General features: G+C 37.0%; 1 long non-coding RNA gene across 12 annotated transcripts in view; it reads right to left on the reverse strand.

Moving 5' to 3' along the window:
• The window catches only part of LOC107646822, a 60,673-nt gene that overhangs the window by 33,008 nt on the left and 13,639 nt on the right, over nt 1–14,026 (reverse strand). For 10 of the 12 annotated variants that reach the window (XR_002348668.1, XR_002348674.1, XR_002348673.1 and 7 more), the window contains one exon: nt 4,262–4,792. The exons of the other annotated variants lie outside the window; for them this stretch is intronic. This is a non-coding gene — a long non-coding RNA (uncharacterized LOC107646822). Of the gene's footprint in view, nt 1–4,261; nt 4,793–14,026 lie in introns of those variants that run through there. 12 annotated transcript variants of the gene reach the window in all.

Raw genomic sequence — 14,026 nt, forward strand, 5'->3', positions numbered from 1 at the left:
CATGTATGGGGGAGAGAGACTTGAGGGAGTAAGTCCTTAGGGGTGTTTCAACACCTAGCACCTTGAACCAACTGGTTCGGGAATGTTGGCTGAAAGATTACTTTAAAGAGTTGCCCCCTCACAAAGAACTTAGCCTAAGGATACAATAAACCCTGAGAAAAAAAAGGGAGGATCAAAGAATAAGGATCTCATAGGATACAATCAAGCAAGTATTCAAGAGCATGATAAGGACCTGGAAACCAGTAAAGGAATGAAGCTAAGTTGCTATGCATGAAACCCCATAAACCAAGAGCTTTACTTCTATAATAAGAACTTGTTCCTCTCGTTCTTTCATTCATCATTCTGATGTTTCAGTACTTGCTTAGGGACAAGCAAGCTTTAAGTTTGGTGTTGTGATTCCAGGACATTTTGGCCAGTTTCACTGACCTTTTCTTTACTGTTTTAGGGTAGTTTCATGTATTTTCTTAGTAAATAAGCAAGTTTTGGGTAGAAATACACTTACATCTTGTTTCAAGCAAACATTGTGAACTTTACATGATTTCATGAGAATTATGCATGAATTGAATGACAAAATTGGATAATGCATGATCTCATGACTTGGAATAGACCTTTGATGCACTTTATTTGCTTGATTTCAGGACAAAGGAAGCAAGGAAGAGCCACGTTAGTAGCCACGTTAGTCTAATTAACGTGACCACTAATGTGGAATGGGCATAAGCTTATGGCGTTAATGAAAAAAGTGTTTGCCAATAACGCCTTCGAAAGCCATCATAGCCCACGTTAGTTGCCACGTTAGTTACATTAACGTGGGAGCTAACGTGGAAAGAAAAGAGGAGCTCCAACGTTAGTGGTAAAAGTGAACACCACTAACGTTCCAAAAGGCCATACATAAGCCACGTTAAGAGCCACGTTAATCTAATTAACGTGAACTCTAACGTGGGAGGAGGAAGAAATTGCCAACGTTAGTGACACTCACTTTTGTCTCTAACGTTGGACTAGGCCAACATTGCCCACGTTAGTGGTCACGTTAAGACCACTAATGTGAAGGGTAACGTGGAGCAAAGAGTGACAGGCCAACGTTAGTGACACTCACCTTTGTCACTAACGTTGGAGATGGCAATTACCACCACGTTAGTGGCCACGTTAATCTAATTAACGTGAACTCTAACGTGGGAAGGAGGGGCGTTTGGAGTGTTAGTGACAAAGGGAGCTTTTGGGCATTTTGGGAGAACTACACTCTGTATATTTTACTTTCTCTATAATTTCTAGTTAATTGAACAATGCATTCTTCTTTATCTTCTTCCATTTCCAGAGCTATGAACAACTAAACCCTTTTTCATCGGGTTAGGGAGCTCTGTTGTAATTTGATGGATCAATAATAGTTTTCATTATTCTTCTTCTTTCTTTTCTCTTGATTTTACTAGAAGGCTTTCAATCTTTATCCAATTGGGTAGTTGTCTTGGAAAAGAAGCTATTCATACTTGGATCTCTTCGGAACTTTGGAAGAGGAATGAAAAGATCATGCTAGAAATGCTTTCTCATGTTGGACCAAATTGGGGTTTGGATGGATATAGTGACATATAATCCTACCAACACTTTGATTTGGGAATACATGTGGTATAATCAGTGACCATACTTTATCTCTTCTCCTGAGCAATTAGACCAAGGAATTGGCTATTGATCAAGATTTGAGAGATTGAATTATCAAGGAATTGGAATCCAATCACTTAAGATTGCCAAGGAGATCAATGAATACATTGATTGAGGAAGAGATGAGAATGAACTTGATCTGGAGAATACAACATCTCCTGAGCCCAATGAATCCCCCATTTCTGATCTTACCCATTCTCTTTACTTTCTGCCATTTACTTTTATGTTCATTTCTCCAAACCCCCGTTTAAGATTCTGTAATTTACTTTTCGTCATTTACATTCTGCCATTTACTTCCAGCAATTACACTTTCTGTTATTTACTTTTCCGCCATTTACTTTTCTACAAATCTCAACTCAATTTCTGCTTAGCTCAACTAGAACATTCCTCTGATTAAAGTTGCTTGACCAATCAATACCTGTGGGATTCGACCTCACTCTATTGTGAGTTTTTACTTGATGACAACTCGGTATACTTGCCAAAGGGAAATTTGTTGAGAGACAAGTTTCCGTGCATCATACGCGTCGCTCGTGCTTTTTGCTTGGCGCGCGTTCGCGTTGTCTATGCGTGCGCGTCACTGCTATTTCTTCAAAAACTCCATTTTGTGCGTTCCTTCCATTTTTGCATGTTTCCTTTCTGTCCTCTAAGCCATTCCTACCCTATAAAGCCTGGAAATACTTAACACACAGATCATGGCATCGAATGGTAATAAAGGATAATTAAAATTAATATTTTTAAAGCATAGGAAACATGTTTTCACATATATCATAAAATAAGGAAGGAATAGTAAAACCATGCAATTCATATGAATAAGTGGGTGAAGAATTGATAAAAACACTCAATTGAGCATAAGATGAATCATAAAATAGGGGTTTATCACTGCTCTCAAGTATCTAATGTCTAAACAGGATTCAAAGCCAAGGCTTATTAGGTGGGTGCTGCTGCTACAAGAATTCGACATTGAAGTGAGATATAGGAAGGGGAGTGAGAATCAAGTAGTAGATCATTTATCAAGAGTGCCACAAGAAGCCAATCAAGATATACCACATCAAGTGAATGAAAAATTCCCTGATGAGCACCTTTTCCAAGTTCAGCAAGCACCTTGGTTAGCTGACATAGCAAACTACAAAGTGGGAAGGAAGATACCTCAAGAATTTTTCAAGCAACAAGTGAAAAAGCTACTCAATGAAGCAAGGAAGTTTTTGTGTGATGAACCTTTCTTATTCAAAAGATGCTCTGATAGAATGATTAGGAGGTGTGTGCCTGAAAATGAAATGAAAGATATATTGTGGCATTGTCATGGTTCAGCCTATGGTGGACACTTTGGACCAGAGAGAACAGCTGCTAAAATAATGCAGAGTGGATTTTATTGGCCAACCATCTTCAAGGATGCCAGAGAGTTTGTTCACCAATGTAATGAATGCCAAAGAGCTGGAGGATTGACAAGAAGGAATGAGATGCCTCAAAATTTCATTCTTGAAGTGGAGCTATTTGATCTTTGGGGCATTGATTTCATGGGGCCTTTTCCTCCTTTCTACTCTTTCAAATACATTTTGGTCGCAGTGGAGTATGTCTTAAAGTGGGTGGAAGCAACAGCCACAACCACATGTGATGCACAAATTGTTCTTCAATTCCTAAAGAAGCACATTTTCACTAGATATGGAGTGCCTAAGGGACTTGTCAGTGATGGTGGTGGTCATTTTTGCAACAAGCAGATGGAGAAACTCCTTCACAAATATGGAGTGATTCATAAAGTAGCCATACTATACCAACCTCAGACCAATGGCCAGGCCGAACTTGCAAATAGGGAATTGAAGAGGATTTTAGAGAAGACTGTGGGAGCCACCAGAAAAGATTGGACCAGAAAGCTAGAAGATGCACTTTGGGCATACAGAACATCATTCAAAACTCCTATTGGAAAATCCCCTTTTTAGCTGCTATATGGCAAATCTTGTCACCTCCCTGTAGAGCTTGAGCATAAAGCTTTTTGGGCCACTAAACTCCTCAAACTTGATTCCCAGGCAGCAGGGGAGAAGAGACTACTGCAACTAAATGAGTTGGATGAGTTTAGGCTAGAAGCTTATAAAAATGCTAAGATATACAAGGAAAAGGCCAAGAGGTGGCATGACAAGAAGATCTCAAAGAAGGAGTTCAAACCAGGATAGCAAGTACTCCTATATAACTCCAGACTCAAAGTTTTCCCTGGCAAGCTCAAATCCAAATGGACTGGTCCTTACTTGGTGACAAAGGTTCTCCCTTATGGAAGCCTTGAACTGTTAGACGAAGCAACAAAAAGCTATTTCACAGCAAATGGGCACAGGGCAAAGCCTTACTTGGGAGGTCAATGGGACAAAGAAAAAGAGGTTCAGAACCTGAGCTGAGCAAGAATGAAAAATGTCAAGCTAATGACAATAAAGAAGTGCTTGTTGGGAGGCAACCCAACCTGAGGTAGTTTTCTTTTCATAGTTATTTCAATAGAAAGGTTGAGTAGTTTTGTATGTATTGTAAGGAGCTAAGTTTGGTGTTGTACACCAAAACAATTTAAGGGAGAATGAAGGATGCTAAGTTTGGTGTTCCACCAAAATCTCATTTGAAAACACATTTTCACCTTCTGCATAAAGGGTTGCTAGCTCCAAGCAATCAGAGAAACTACTTAACCATTGTCTGTTTTCTAGTTTTTAGTTATATTACCTTTAGCAAAGACAGAAGGGTTTCACATATGGTTAACTTGATACATAAGAAACATTGGCAAGAGACTAAGTTTGGTGTTCACACACCAAAGTAAGTTCAAAATGCCCACAAATAAGTCATGTTAGCTAACCATTTGCTTAAGGGCTTGAGAAACAAGCAACTTTTGAGGATTATGCAGGAAAACATTCAACCTGTGGAGGGAGTCTGCATCATTGTCCAAAGAAAGTACAATAAAGAGAAATAATAATGACAGAAGAAAAAGCTGAGAGACATTCCCAACAGGTTGTATTGACACTTAATCCTTGTTGCTTTGAAGTATTTTAATTTGGAAATTCCTATATGTCTTGCTGAAGTATTCAATTAAGTGCAAGTAGAGATGTTTGCTAAGAATGCTAGCCTGCATATTGTGCTTGTCATCCATCACTAGCTTGAATTTTGTTTTGTTTCCCTTCTGCAAAAATAAAAGAGAAATGTTTGAAACAAGAAAGTGATTGACCAATGTTGTAGAAATTAGAATGAGAATTCAGTGGTGGTAGTTATTTGATTTAATGGTTAGCTCAAATAACAAAAGCTGCATAATAACATGTTCTTTGAAGTGTGAATTAGTTTGCTGCTATAAAGTCTGTTAATTAATGAAATTCCCTTGAGAATGAAGCAAAACAAAAAGGAAAAGAAAGAGAAAAGCCAAGAATTGGCAAAGAAAGAAACAATAAGGCTAGACACCAATAGCTTGGACCCTAGGACATATGCCTGTGGTATTTTTGTACTGGAATATGCTTGGACAAGTAGGTTCTGAGGAGTATTTTGAAACTTGGCCACTTAGATCAACTGATCTGGGATTGCCAACTGAAAGTCCACCATCAAGAGCAACCTAGTTACAAAGCATTTAGTAATCCAAAGAGATACTGGGCATCAATGTTCCTAGAAAGAAATTGTGAGCCATGTATCTTTGGTGAAGAAATGTTGAGCAAAATTGAGCCAAAAGACTGCTGCAACATTTGCCACCAAGCCTCCATTAAGAAATAAGCTTTCTAAAGCAAAATAAAGAAAGAAAAAGCTAGCAAGGGATCAATCAAAAGCAAGGCATTATAGCAGCAACTCTAATGAACCTTTAAGGAAACATTTCTTATTTGTCAGCAAGTAATAAATGAGCTATCATTGTCTGCATAAAACTCCATGAACCAAGTTCAATTATCTGCTAAATAAGGACATGCATACTTCTCTATGTCATTTCATTTTCTCTTATGTTTAGTGCTTGCTTGGGGACAAGTAAGGTTTAAGTTTGGTGTTGTGATGACAAGTCATCTTATGCTAGCTTTTCAAGCATTTTTCACTTGTTTCATTAGGTTTTATGCACTTTCTTGCATTGTAAGTAAGTAATTTGGAGTGGATTTACATGGTTTTGTTGAATCAATCAACCATCCTTTAATTGACACTAAATCATAAGGTTTAAGCTAGAATTAGTTGGTTTTTGAATGATTTATTAAACCTTGTGAATTTGGTGATGCTTTGATTGGTTGTTTTGATTACTTGTAAATAAAGAAATGGTGGAAAAAGGAATTTTTGGCACGCTTTTGAAGTTAAAGCACGCTTTAGACCTTAGGCCACGCTTTGGAAAGCGTGACCTAAGGAAACAAAAGCGTGGCATATCAAGCAAGGCCAAGGGAGCAAAGCATAGCGCTAAGTTGGTGCATTTAACTGAGCGCCCAAGGAAGCAAGCAAAATGAGGAGCGCTCAGTTAACTTATTTCACTTTATCGTGCATCAACCAAAAGAAAAAAAGGTGCAAAATCAAGGAGTGATGCCACCAAGTTTCAAAACCAAGCACATGAGGCATAAGAGGAAGCGCTACTCCACAAAAGAAATTGGCAAAAGGAGCTAGCCAAGGTTCGAACCCATGCTGGCAAGGAAGGAGCACTACAACTTTTTGCAAAGAAAATGCACAAAATGGATTTAGCAGGGTTCGAAGTGGGAGTCCTCTCCACAAGCAAAGGGCGCTGAGTTAACTTCTTTCACTGAGTGCCATACATTGCAAGATTTGCTCCAAAAATTGGCTTAGCAAGGATTCGAAAAGGGAGTTTCTCCCCAAAACAAAAGGGCGCTGAGTTAAGAGTTCTAACTGAGTGCTATGAAGGCACACAAAGAAGCTTGGCACGAGACAAAACAAGCCTGGAACAAGACATGGGGCACTCAGTTACCTTACTTAACTGAGCGCTTCCCTGGAGCCATGCACGAGACGAACCTGGGCCAAGGATTGAGTGCTCCGTTGGTGAAGCTAACCGAGCGGTTCCCTGGAGGTGCACAATGGTTCCAATTTTAATTCAAAAGCCAATTTGGATCCAATTCTTCACCAACTTGAAAAGTCCACTCCAAATTCTGAAGATCAAAGATAGAAAGGGTATAAATAGGACTTAGTTTGATTTAGAGAGGACCTTTACTTTCACTTTTGAACTTTCTTTTATTTTTAGTGTTATTTTTAGCTCACTTTTACATTTTAGCTTGGAATTGGGATTGAGAGCTGAGTTCTCTCCTCTTTGTTCTTACTTTTGCATTACTTACTTTTGGTTTCTGAATTTTGGATTGAGATTGAAGGAATTCTGTTTCAATCTTTGATCTATAATTCCTCTTTGTTTTCTTCTGCATAATTCTAAGGATTGGGAATTTGATTGAGCTTTATGTCTTCATTTTCATTTCTTCTGCAAATCTTGCTATCTGTTCTTGGAATTTGAATTGAGATTGAAGAGCTTCACTGATTCTAAGTTTGAGAATCATCTTTTACCTCTCTTCTCAATTGTTCTAAGAATTGGATCTAAGTTTTCTTTACTGTTCCATTTACATTTCTTCTACAAATTGTTTTCTGCTTGATCAAGAAAGGAATTGAGATCTAGACCTATTTTCTAGTCTCATTGAGCCCCTAAGATCTTGAATTTCTTTCCTAGCTTTTACAATTGAGCTGAGTTTACTTTCTGTCTTATTCTTCAAGAAACTTTCCATTTCTATTTAGATCTACTGCACTTACTTCATCTTCTTTACTTTCTATTATTAAATTATGCATCCCAGCACCCCACATCCCTTTACTATTCAAACAATATACATTTCTTTCACTCTAAGCTTCAGCTATTTACATTTCTTGCAATTTAAGTTTCAGTCATTTACATTACTTGCACTTTAAGTTTCAAGCAATTTAATCTTCTGCACTTTAGTTTTCTGTCAATTCTCCCTCTCCCTTTTAGTTTCATGCAATTTAGCTTCTGTTGGTTACAATTCACTCAAATCATCAACTGTTTGCTTAACTAAACTAATCACCTAACTAAAATTGCTCAATCCATCAATCCCTGTGGGATCGACCTCACTCATGTGAGTAATTACTACTTGATGCGACCCGGTACACTTGCCGGTGAGTTTAGGTGTTGGAATTTCATTTCCAACCCATCATGTATATGGTCAAGTGAGCTTGAAATTTGAATCTTTGATTAACCTAAGCTCTCACCAAACACATATGACAACCTATACAATTCTAATACAATACCTAACTACCCATGATTTCCACTTTTTTCACATACTCATGCATTCTCTTTAATTCACATTCCATATGCATTATTATTGTTACTTTACTTTGGGGCATTTTTGTCCTCTTTTTATTGCATTTTTTTCTATATATTTTTGTTTCTTTTATTTTTTCTATTTTTTCTACATTTTTTTCACACATTTTTTTTCAAAAGTATATACAAACGTATCAATGCATGTGGTTTTACATATTTAATGCATAAGCATGTACCCAATTCCCATAAATCTTCAACAAAAATACAAAATACAATTTTATCTCAACCAATGTCCCAAATTTCCTATACCCAAATGATACACACCCTCACTAGCCTAAGCTAATCAAAGATCCAAATTAAGGGCGTTTATTGTTTTTCACTTAGGGGTAATGATGTGCTACAATTAAGAACAAAAGGGATTAAATAGGCTCAAAATTGGCTAACAATGGTTGATGAAAGGTAGGCTATTTGGGTAAGTGAGCTAAATGAAATGATGGCCTCAATCATATAAATGCATGTATACATGGAACAATAGACATATAGAATCAAACAAATCAAAGATTACAATCATAGAAAGACAATAATGCACACAAGAATGAAAATAAGTGGTTATATGATGTAACCACACAATTAGGCTCAAAACTCATATACTTGTGTTCTTAGCTCAAAAACCATGTTCCAAAATATATTCTTCAAGCAAGTTCAACACAAAAAATTTTCAAATTGGTAGGGTGCTCTAAAAACAGTTTCTTGGAAAAGAAATCATCACCCTAACCAAGTGGTCCTAACATAAAAAGAAATGATAGAATATATACAAATTATAACTAACATGCAACCTATCATGAAATGCAACAACTAACTAACAAATAAATTAAGAAAAAAAATTTGGTGTTGAGAAAGGAAGTTGTTACTGATGAGCGGATAATTTATACGCTTTTTGGCATTGTTTTTAGTATGTTTTTAGTATGATTTAGTTAGTTTTTATTATATTTTTATTGTTTTTAAATAAAAATCATATTTCTGGACTTTACTATGAGTTTGTGTATTTTTCTGTAATTTCAGGTATTTTCTGGCTGAAATTGAGGGAGTTGAGCAAAAATCTGATTCAGGCTGAAAAAGGACTGCAGATGCTGTTGGATTCTGACCTCCTTACACTCGAAATGGATTTTCTGGAGCTACAGGAGTCCAAATGGCACGCTCTCAATTGAGTTGGAAAGTAGACATCTAGGGCTTTCCAGCAATATCTAATAGTCCATACTTTGCTCAAGGATACCGAGTTGTGAAAAGTGTGATTCACAATTTGTGCACCAAGTTTTTGGCGCCGTTGCCGGGGATTGTTCGAGTTTGGACAACTAACGGTTTATTTTGTTGCTTAGATTAGGAAAAATTTTTCTTTTTGGTTTAGAGTCTTCTATTATTGTTTTTGTGGTTAAAATTTTAAAAATACTTATTTTCTCTTTTTAATTTTTTTGACAATTTTTATAAATTAATAAGTGAGTTTTTCTGTTTGAGTCTAGTTTCATGTTTTAAGTTTGGTGTCAATTGCATGTTTTTTATTTTCCTTTAAATTTTTGAAATTTGTGTTCTTTGTTCTTTCTTCATCTTCAAGTTGTTCTTGTTTATTTTCCTTGTTTGATCTTTAGTTTTTCTTGTTTTGTGATTTTTCTTGTTTTTCTTGTGCATTTTCGAATTATTAGTATCTAAAAAAAATCTTTATTTATTAAATATCTTATTAAAACAGGTTAAATTTATAGCTCAATTAGTTAGAGCGTTGTGCTTATGTTCTTGGTAATTGGCTATCTTCTTTTTAAAAAACTTTTTCAAAAATAATTTTTCTTTGAATAAATCTTGTGCCAAACTTTAAGTTTGGTTTTTTCTTGTTGATTTTTCTGTAGTTTTCGAAAATTTTATTTTGGTTTTCTAAAAATTTTAAGTTTGGTGTTCTATCTTCATGTTCTTGTTGTTCTTGTGAGTCTTTAAAGTGTTCTTGAGTCTTCCTTGTGTTTTGATCTTAAAATTTTTAAGTTTGGTGTTCCTTGGTGTTTCCCTCCAAAATTTTCGAAAATAAGGAGCATTAGATCTAAAAATTTTAAGTTTTGTGTCTTTTTATTGTTTTTCTCTTTCCTCATTGAATTCAAAAATATCTTTTTCCTTTATTTTAATTGATTTTTCAAATTTTCCTTTTAAAAATTCAGATTTTATTTTAAATTTTTTTATTTTATTTTATTTTAGTTTTAAAATTTCAAAATTCAAATCTTTTTCAAAAAAAAATCATATCTTTTTCAAAACTTATCTCATCTTATCTCAAATTTCAAATTTCAACTTCCAAAATTCAAAATTCAAAATTCAAAATTTCAAATTTCAAATTTTAAATTTCAAAATTAATTTTCAAATTTAAAATTTAAATTTCAACACTTTTTTATTTAAATTCCTTATCTTCTCTTACCTAGCTTATCTTATCCTCTCTAATCTCAAATCCTAAAATCAAATCTTTTTCAAATAAAAATATATTCTATTTGCTATTCATATCAATTCCCTTTTCTCCATCATGGATCTAAGTGGAATTGAACAGTCCAGAAGGACTCTGGGGTCATATGCTAACCCCACTACTGCTTCATATGGGAGTAGTATCTGTATACCCTCCATTGGAGTCAGTAGCTTTGAGTTGAATCCTCAGCTCATTATCATGGTGCAGCAAAGTTGCTAGTATTTCGGTCTTACTCAGAAAGAACCTACAGAGTTTCTGGCACAGTTTTTACAGATTGCTGACACAGTACATGATAAAGAAGTAGATCAGGATGTCTACAGATTATTACTCTTTCCATTTGCTGTAAAAGATCAAGCTAAGAGGTGGCTAAATAACCAACCTAAGGCTAGCATAAGGACATGGAAACAGCTGTCAGAAAGATTCCTGAATCAATACTTCCCTCCAAAACGGATGACACAGCTAAGGCTAGACATCCAAGGCTTTAAACAAGGAGATAATGAATCTCTTTATGATGCCTGGGAGAGATACAGAGAGATGCTAAGAAAATGCCCCTCTGAAATGTTTTCAGAGTGGGTTCAGTTAGACATCTTCTATTCTGGGCTTGCAGAGAAAGCTCAAATTTCTCTAGATCACTCAGCTGGTGGATCTATACACATGAGAAAGACAATTGAAGAGGCTCAAGAGCTTATTGATACAATTGCCAGAAATCAGCATCTGTACCTAAATAGTGAATCTTCCATGAAAGAAGAGGCTAAAACAGTAACTGCTGAACTCAGTCCTGTAGAACAAACTACTGAATTCAATCAGCAATTAGACTTTCTAACAAAACAGCTAGCCAAATTCAAGGAGATACTACAAGACACAAGAATGGCTAATATAAATATGGAGGTACAGTTGAAGCAAACAGAACAACAGTTATCAAAACAAATAACAGAAGAGTGCCAAGCAGTTCAATTAAGAAGTGGGAAAATATTAAATACATCACTTCAAGGCAACAGGAAGCCAAGAAAAGAACAAACTGCTATCCAAAATCTCTCTGAGGATAGTAAGAGCCCAGAGAGGAATAACTCTGGCATTCAAACGCTAGAAACAGGCAAGGATTTGGCGTCAAATGCCCAATGGAAGCTCAGTTCTGGCGTTCAAACGCCAAGAACAAGTAAGGAGTGGGCGTCCAACGCCACTCCAGCTTCTAACCCTGGCATTCAAATGCTAGTGAGGGATCAGACACACATAAGTGCTGATAACAACCCCTCTAAAAAGGCTTCCCCAACCACCTCTGTAGGAAATAAACCTGCAGCAACTAAGGTTGAGGAATATAAAGCTAAGATACCTTATCCTCAAAAACTCCGCCAAAAGGAGCATGATAAGCAATTTGCTCGCTTTGCAGATTATCTTAGGACTCTTGAAATAAAGATTCCATTTACAGAGGCACTTGAGCAAATACCTTCTTATGCCAAGTTCATGAAGGAGATCTTGAGTCATAAGAAGGATTGGAGAGAAATTGAAAGAGTTCTCCTCACTGAAGAATGCAGTGCAGTCATTCTGAAAAGCTTTCCAGAAAAGCTTAAAGATCCCGGGAGCTTTCTGATACCATGCACATTAGAGGGTAATTGCACCAACACAACTTTATGTGATCTTGGGGTAAGCATCAACTTAATACCTGCATCCACTATCAGAAAGCTTGGTTTAACTTCTTCAGTTAAACCAACCCGGATATGTCTCCAACTTGCTGATGGCTCCATTAAATACCCATCAGGCGTGATTGAGGACATGATTGTCAGGGTTGGGCCATTCGCCTTTTCCACTGACTTTGTAGTGCTGGAAATGGAGGAGCACAAGAGTGCTACTCTCATTCTAGGAAGACCTTTCCTAGCAACTGGACGAACTCTCATTGATGTCCAAAAGGGGGAAGTAACCCTGAGAGTCAATGAGGATGAGTTTAAGTTGAATGCTGTCAAGGCCATGCAGCATCCAGACACACCAAAAGACTGCATGAAAGTTGATCTCATTGACTCTTTGGTAGAGGAGGTCAACATGGCTGAGAGTCTCGAATCAGAGTTGGAAGACATCTTTAAAGATGTTCAGCCTGATTTGGAGGGTTCAGAGGAACTGAAAGAGCCTCTGAGATTTCCTCAGGAAGAGGAAAAACTTCCTGAACCCGAGCTCAAGCTATTACTACCATCCCTGAAATATGCATTTCTGGGAGAAGGTGACACTTTTCCAATGATCATAAGCTCTGTTTTAAACCCACTAAAAGAGGAAGCACTAATTCAAGTGCTAAGGACACACAAGACAGCTCTTGGGTAGTCCATAAGTGACCTTAAGGGCAAAAGCCCAGATAGATGCATGCACAAAATCCTATTGGAGGATGATGCTAAGCCAGTGGTTCAACCACAGAGGCGGCTAAATCCAGCCATGAAGGAAGTGGTGCAGAAAGAGGTTACCAAATTACTAGAGGCTGGGATTATTTACCCTATTTCTGATAGCCCCTAGGTGAGCCCTGTTCAAGTTGTTCCCAAGAAGGGAGGCATGATAGTGGTTCATAATGAAAAAAATGAACTGGTTCTTACAAGAACAGTTACAGGGTGGCGCATGTGTATTGACTACAGAAGGCTCAACATAGCCACCAGAAAGGATCATTTTCCTTTACCATTCATAGACCAGATGCTAGAGAGACTGGCAGGTCATGAATATTACTGCTTTTTGGATGGCTATTTAGGTTACAACCAAATTGCAGTAGATCCTCAGGACCAAGAGAAAACAATATTCACATGTCCTTCTGGAGTATTTGCTTACAGGAGAATGCCTTTTGGTCTGTGTAATGCACCTGCAACCTTTCAGAGGTGCATGCTCTCTATCTTCTCTGATATGGTAGAGAAATTTCTGGAAGTCTTCATGGATGACTTTTCAGTCTTTAGAGACTCATTTAGCTCCTGCCTTGACCATTTAGCACTTGTTCTGAAAAGATGCCAAGAGACCAACCAAGTTTTAAACTGGGAAAAATGTCACTTTATGGTAACTGAAGGAATTGCCCTTGGGCATAAAATTTCAAACAAGGGGATAGAGATGGATCAAGCTAAAGTGGAAGTAATTGAAAAATTACCATCACCTGCTAATGTTAAGGCAATCAGAAGCTTTCTGGGGCATGCAGGATTCTACAAGAGGTTTATAAAGGATTTTTCAAAAATTGCAAAACCCCTGAGCAATCTGCTAGCTGCTAACATGCCATTTGTGTTTGACACAGAGTGTCTGCAAGCGTTTGAGACTCTAAAAGCTAAGCTGATCACAACACCAGTTATTTCTGCACCAGACTGGACTTTACCATTTGAACTAATGTGTGATGCCAGTGACCATGCCATTGGTGCAGTACTGGGGCAGAGGCATGACAAGCTTCTGCATGTCAATTATTATGCTAGCTGTGTTTTAAATGATGCCCAGAAAAATTACACAATCACAGAAAAAGAATTGCTTGCAGTGGTTTATGCCATTGACAAGTTTAGATCACACTTAGTAGGATCAAAAGTGATTGTGTACACTGACCATGCTGCTCTTAAATATTTACTCACAAAGCAGGATTCAAAACCCAGGCTCATAAGATGGGTGTTGCTTCTGCAAGAGTTTGATGTAGAAATAAGAGACAGAAAAGGGACAGAGAA

The sequence above is a fragment of the Arachis ipaensis genome, chromosome B06 (genome assembly GCF_000816755.2).
Source record: "Arachis ipaensis cultivar K30076 chromosome B06, Araip1.1, whole genome shotgun sequence".
Taxonomy (NCBI): domain Eukaryota; kingdom Viridiplantae; phylum Streptophyta; class Magnoliopsida; order Fabales; family Fabaceae; genus Arachis; species Arachis ipaensis.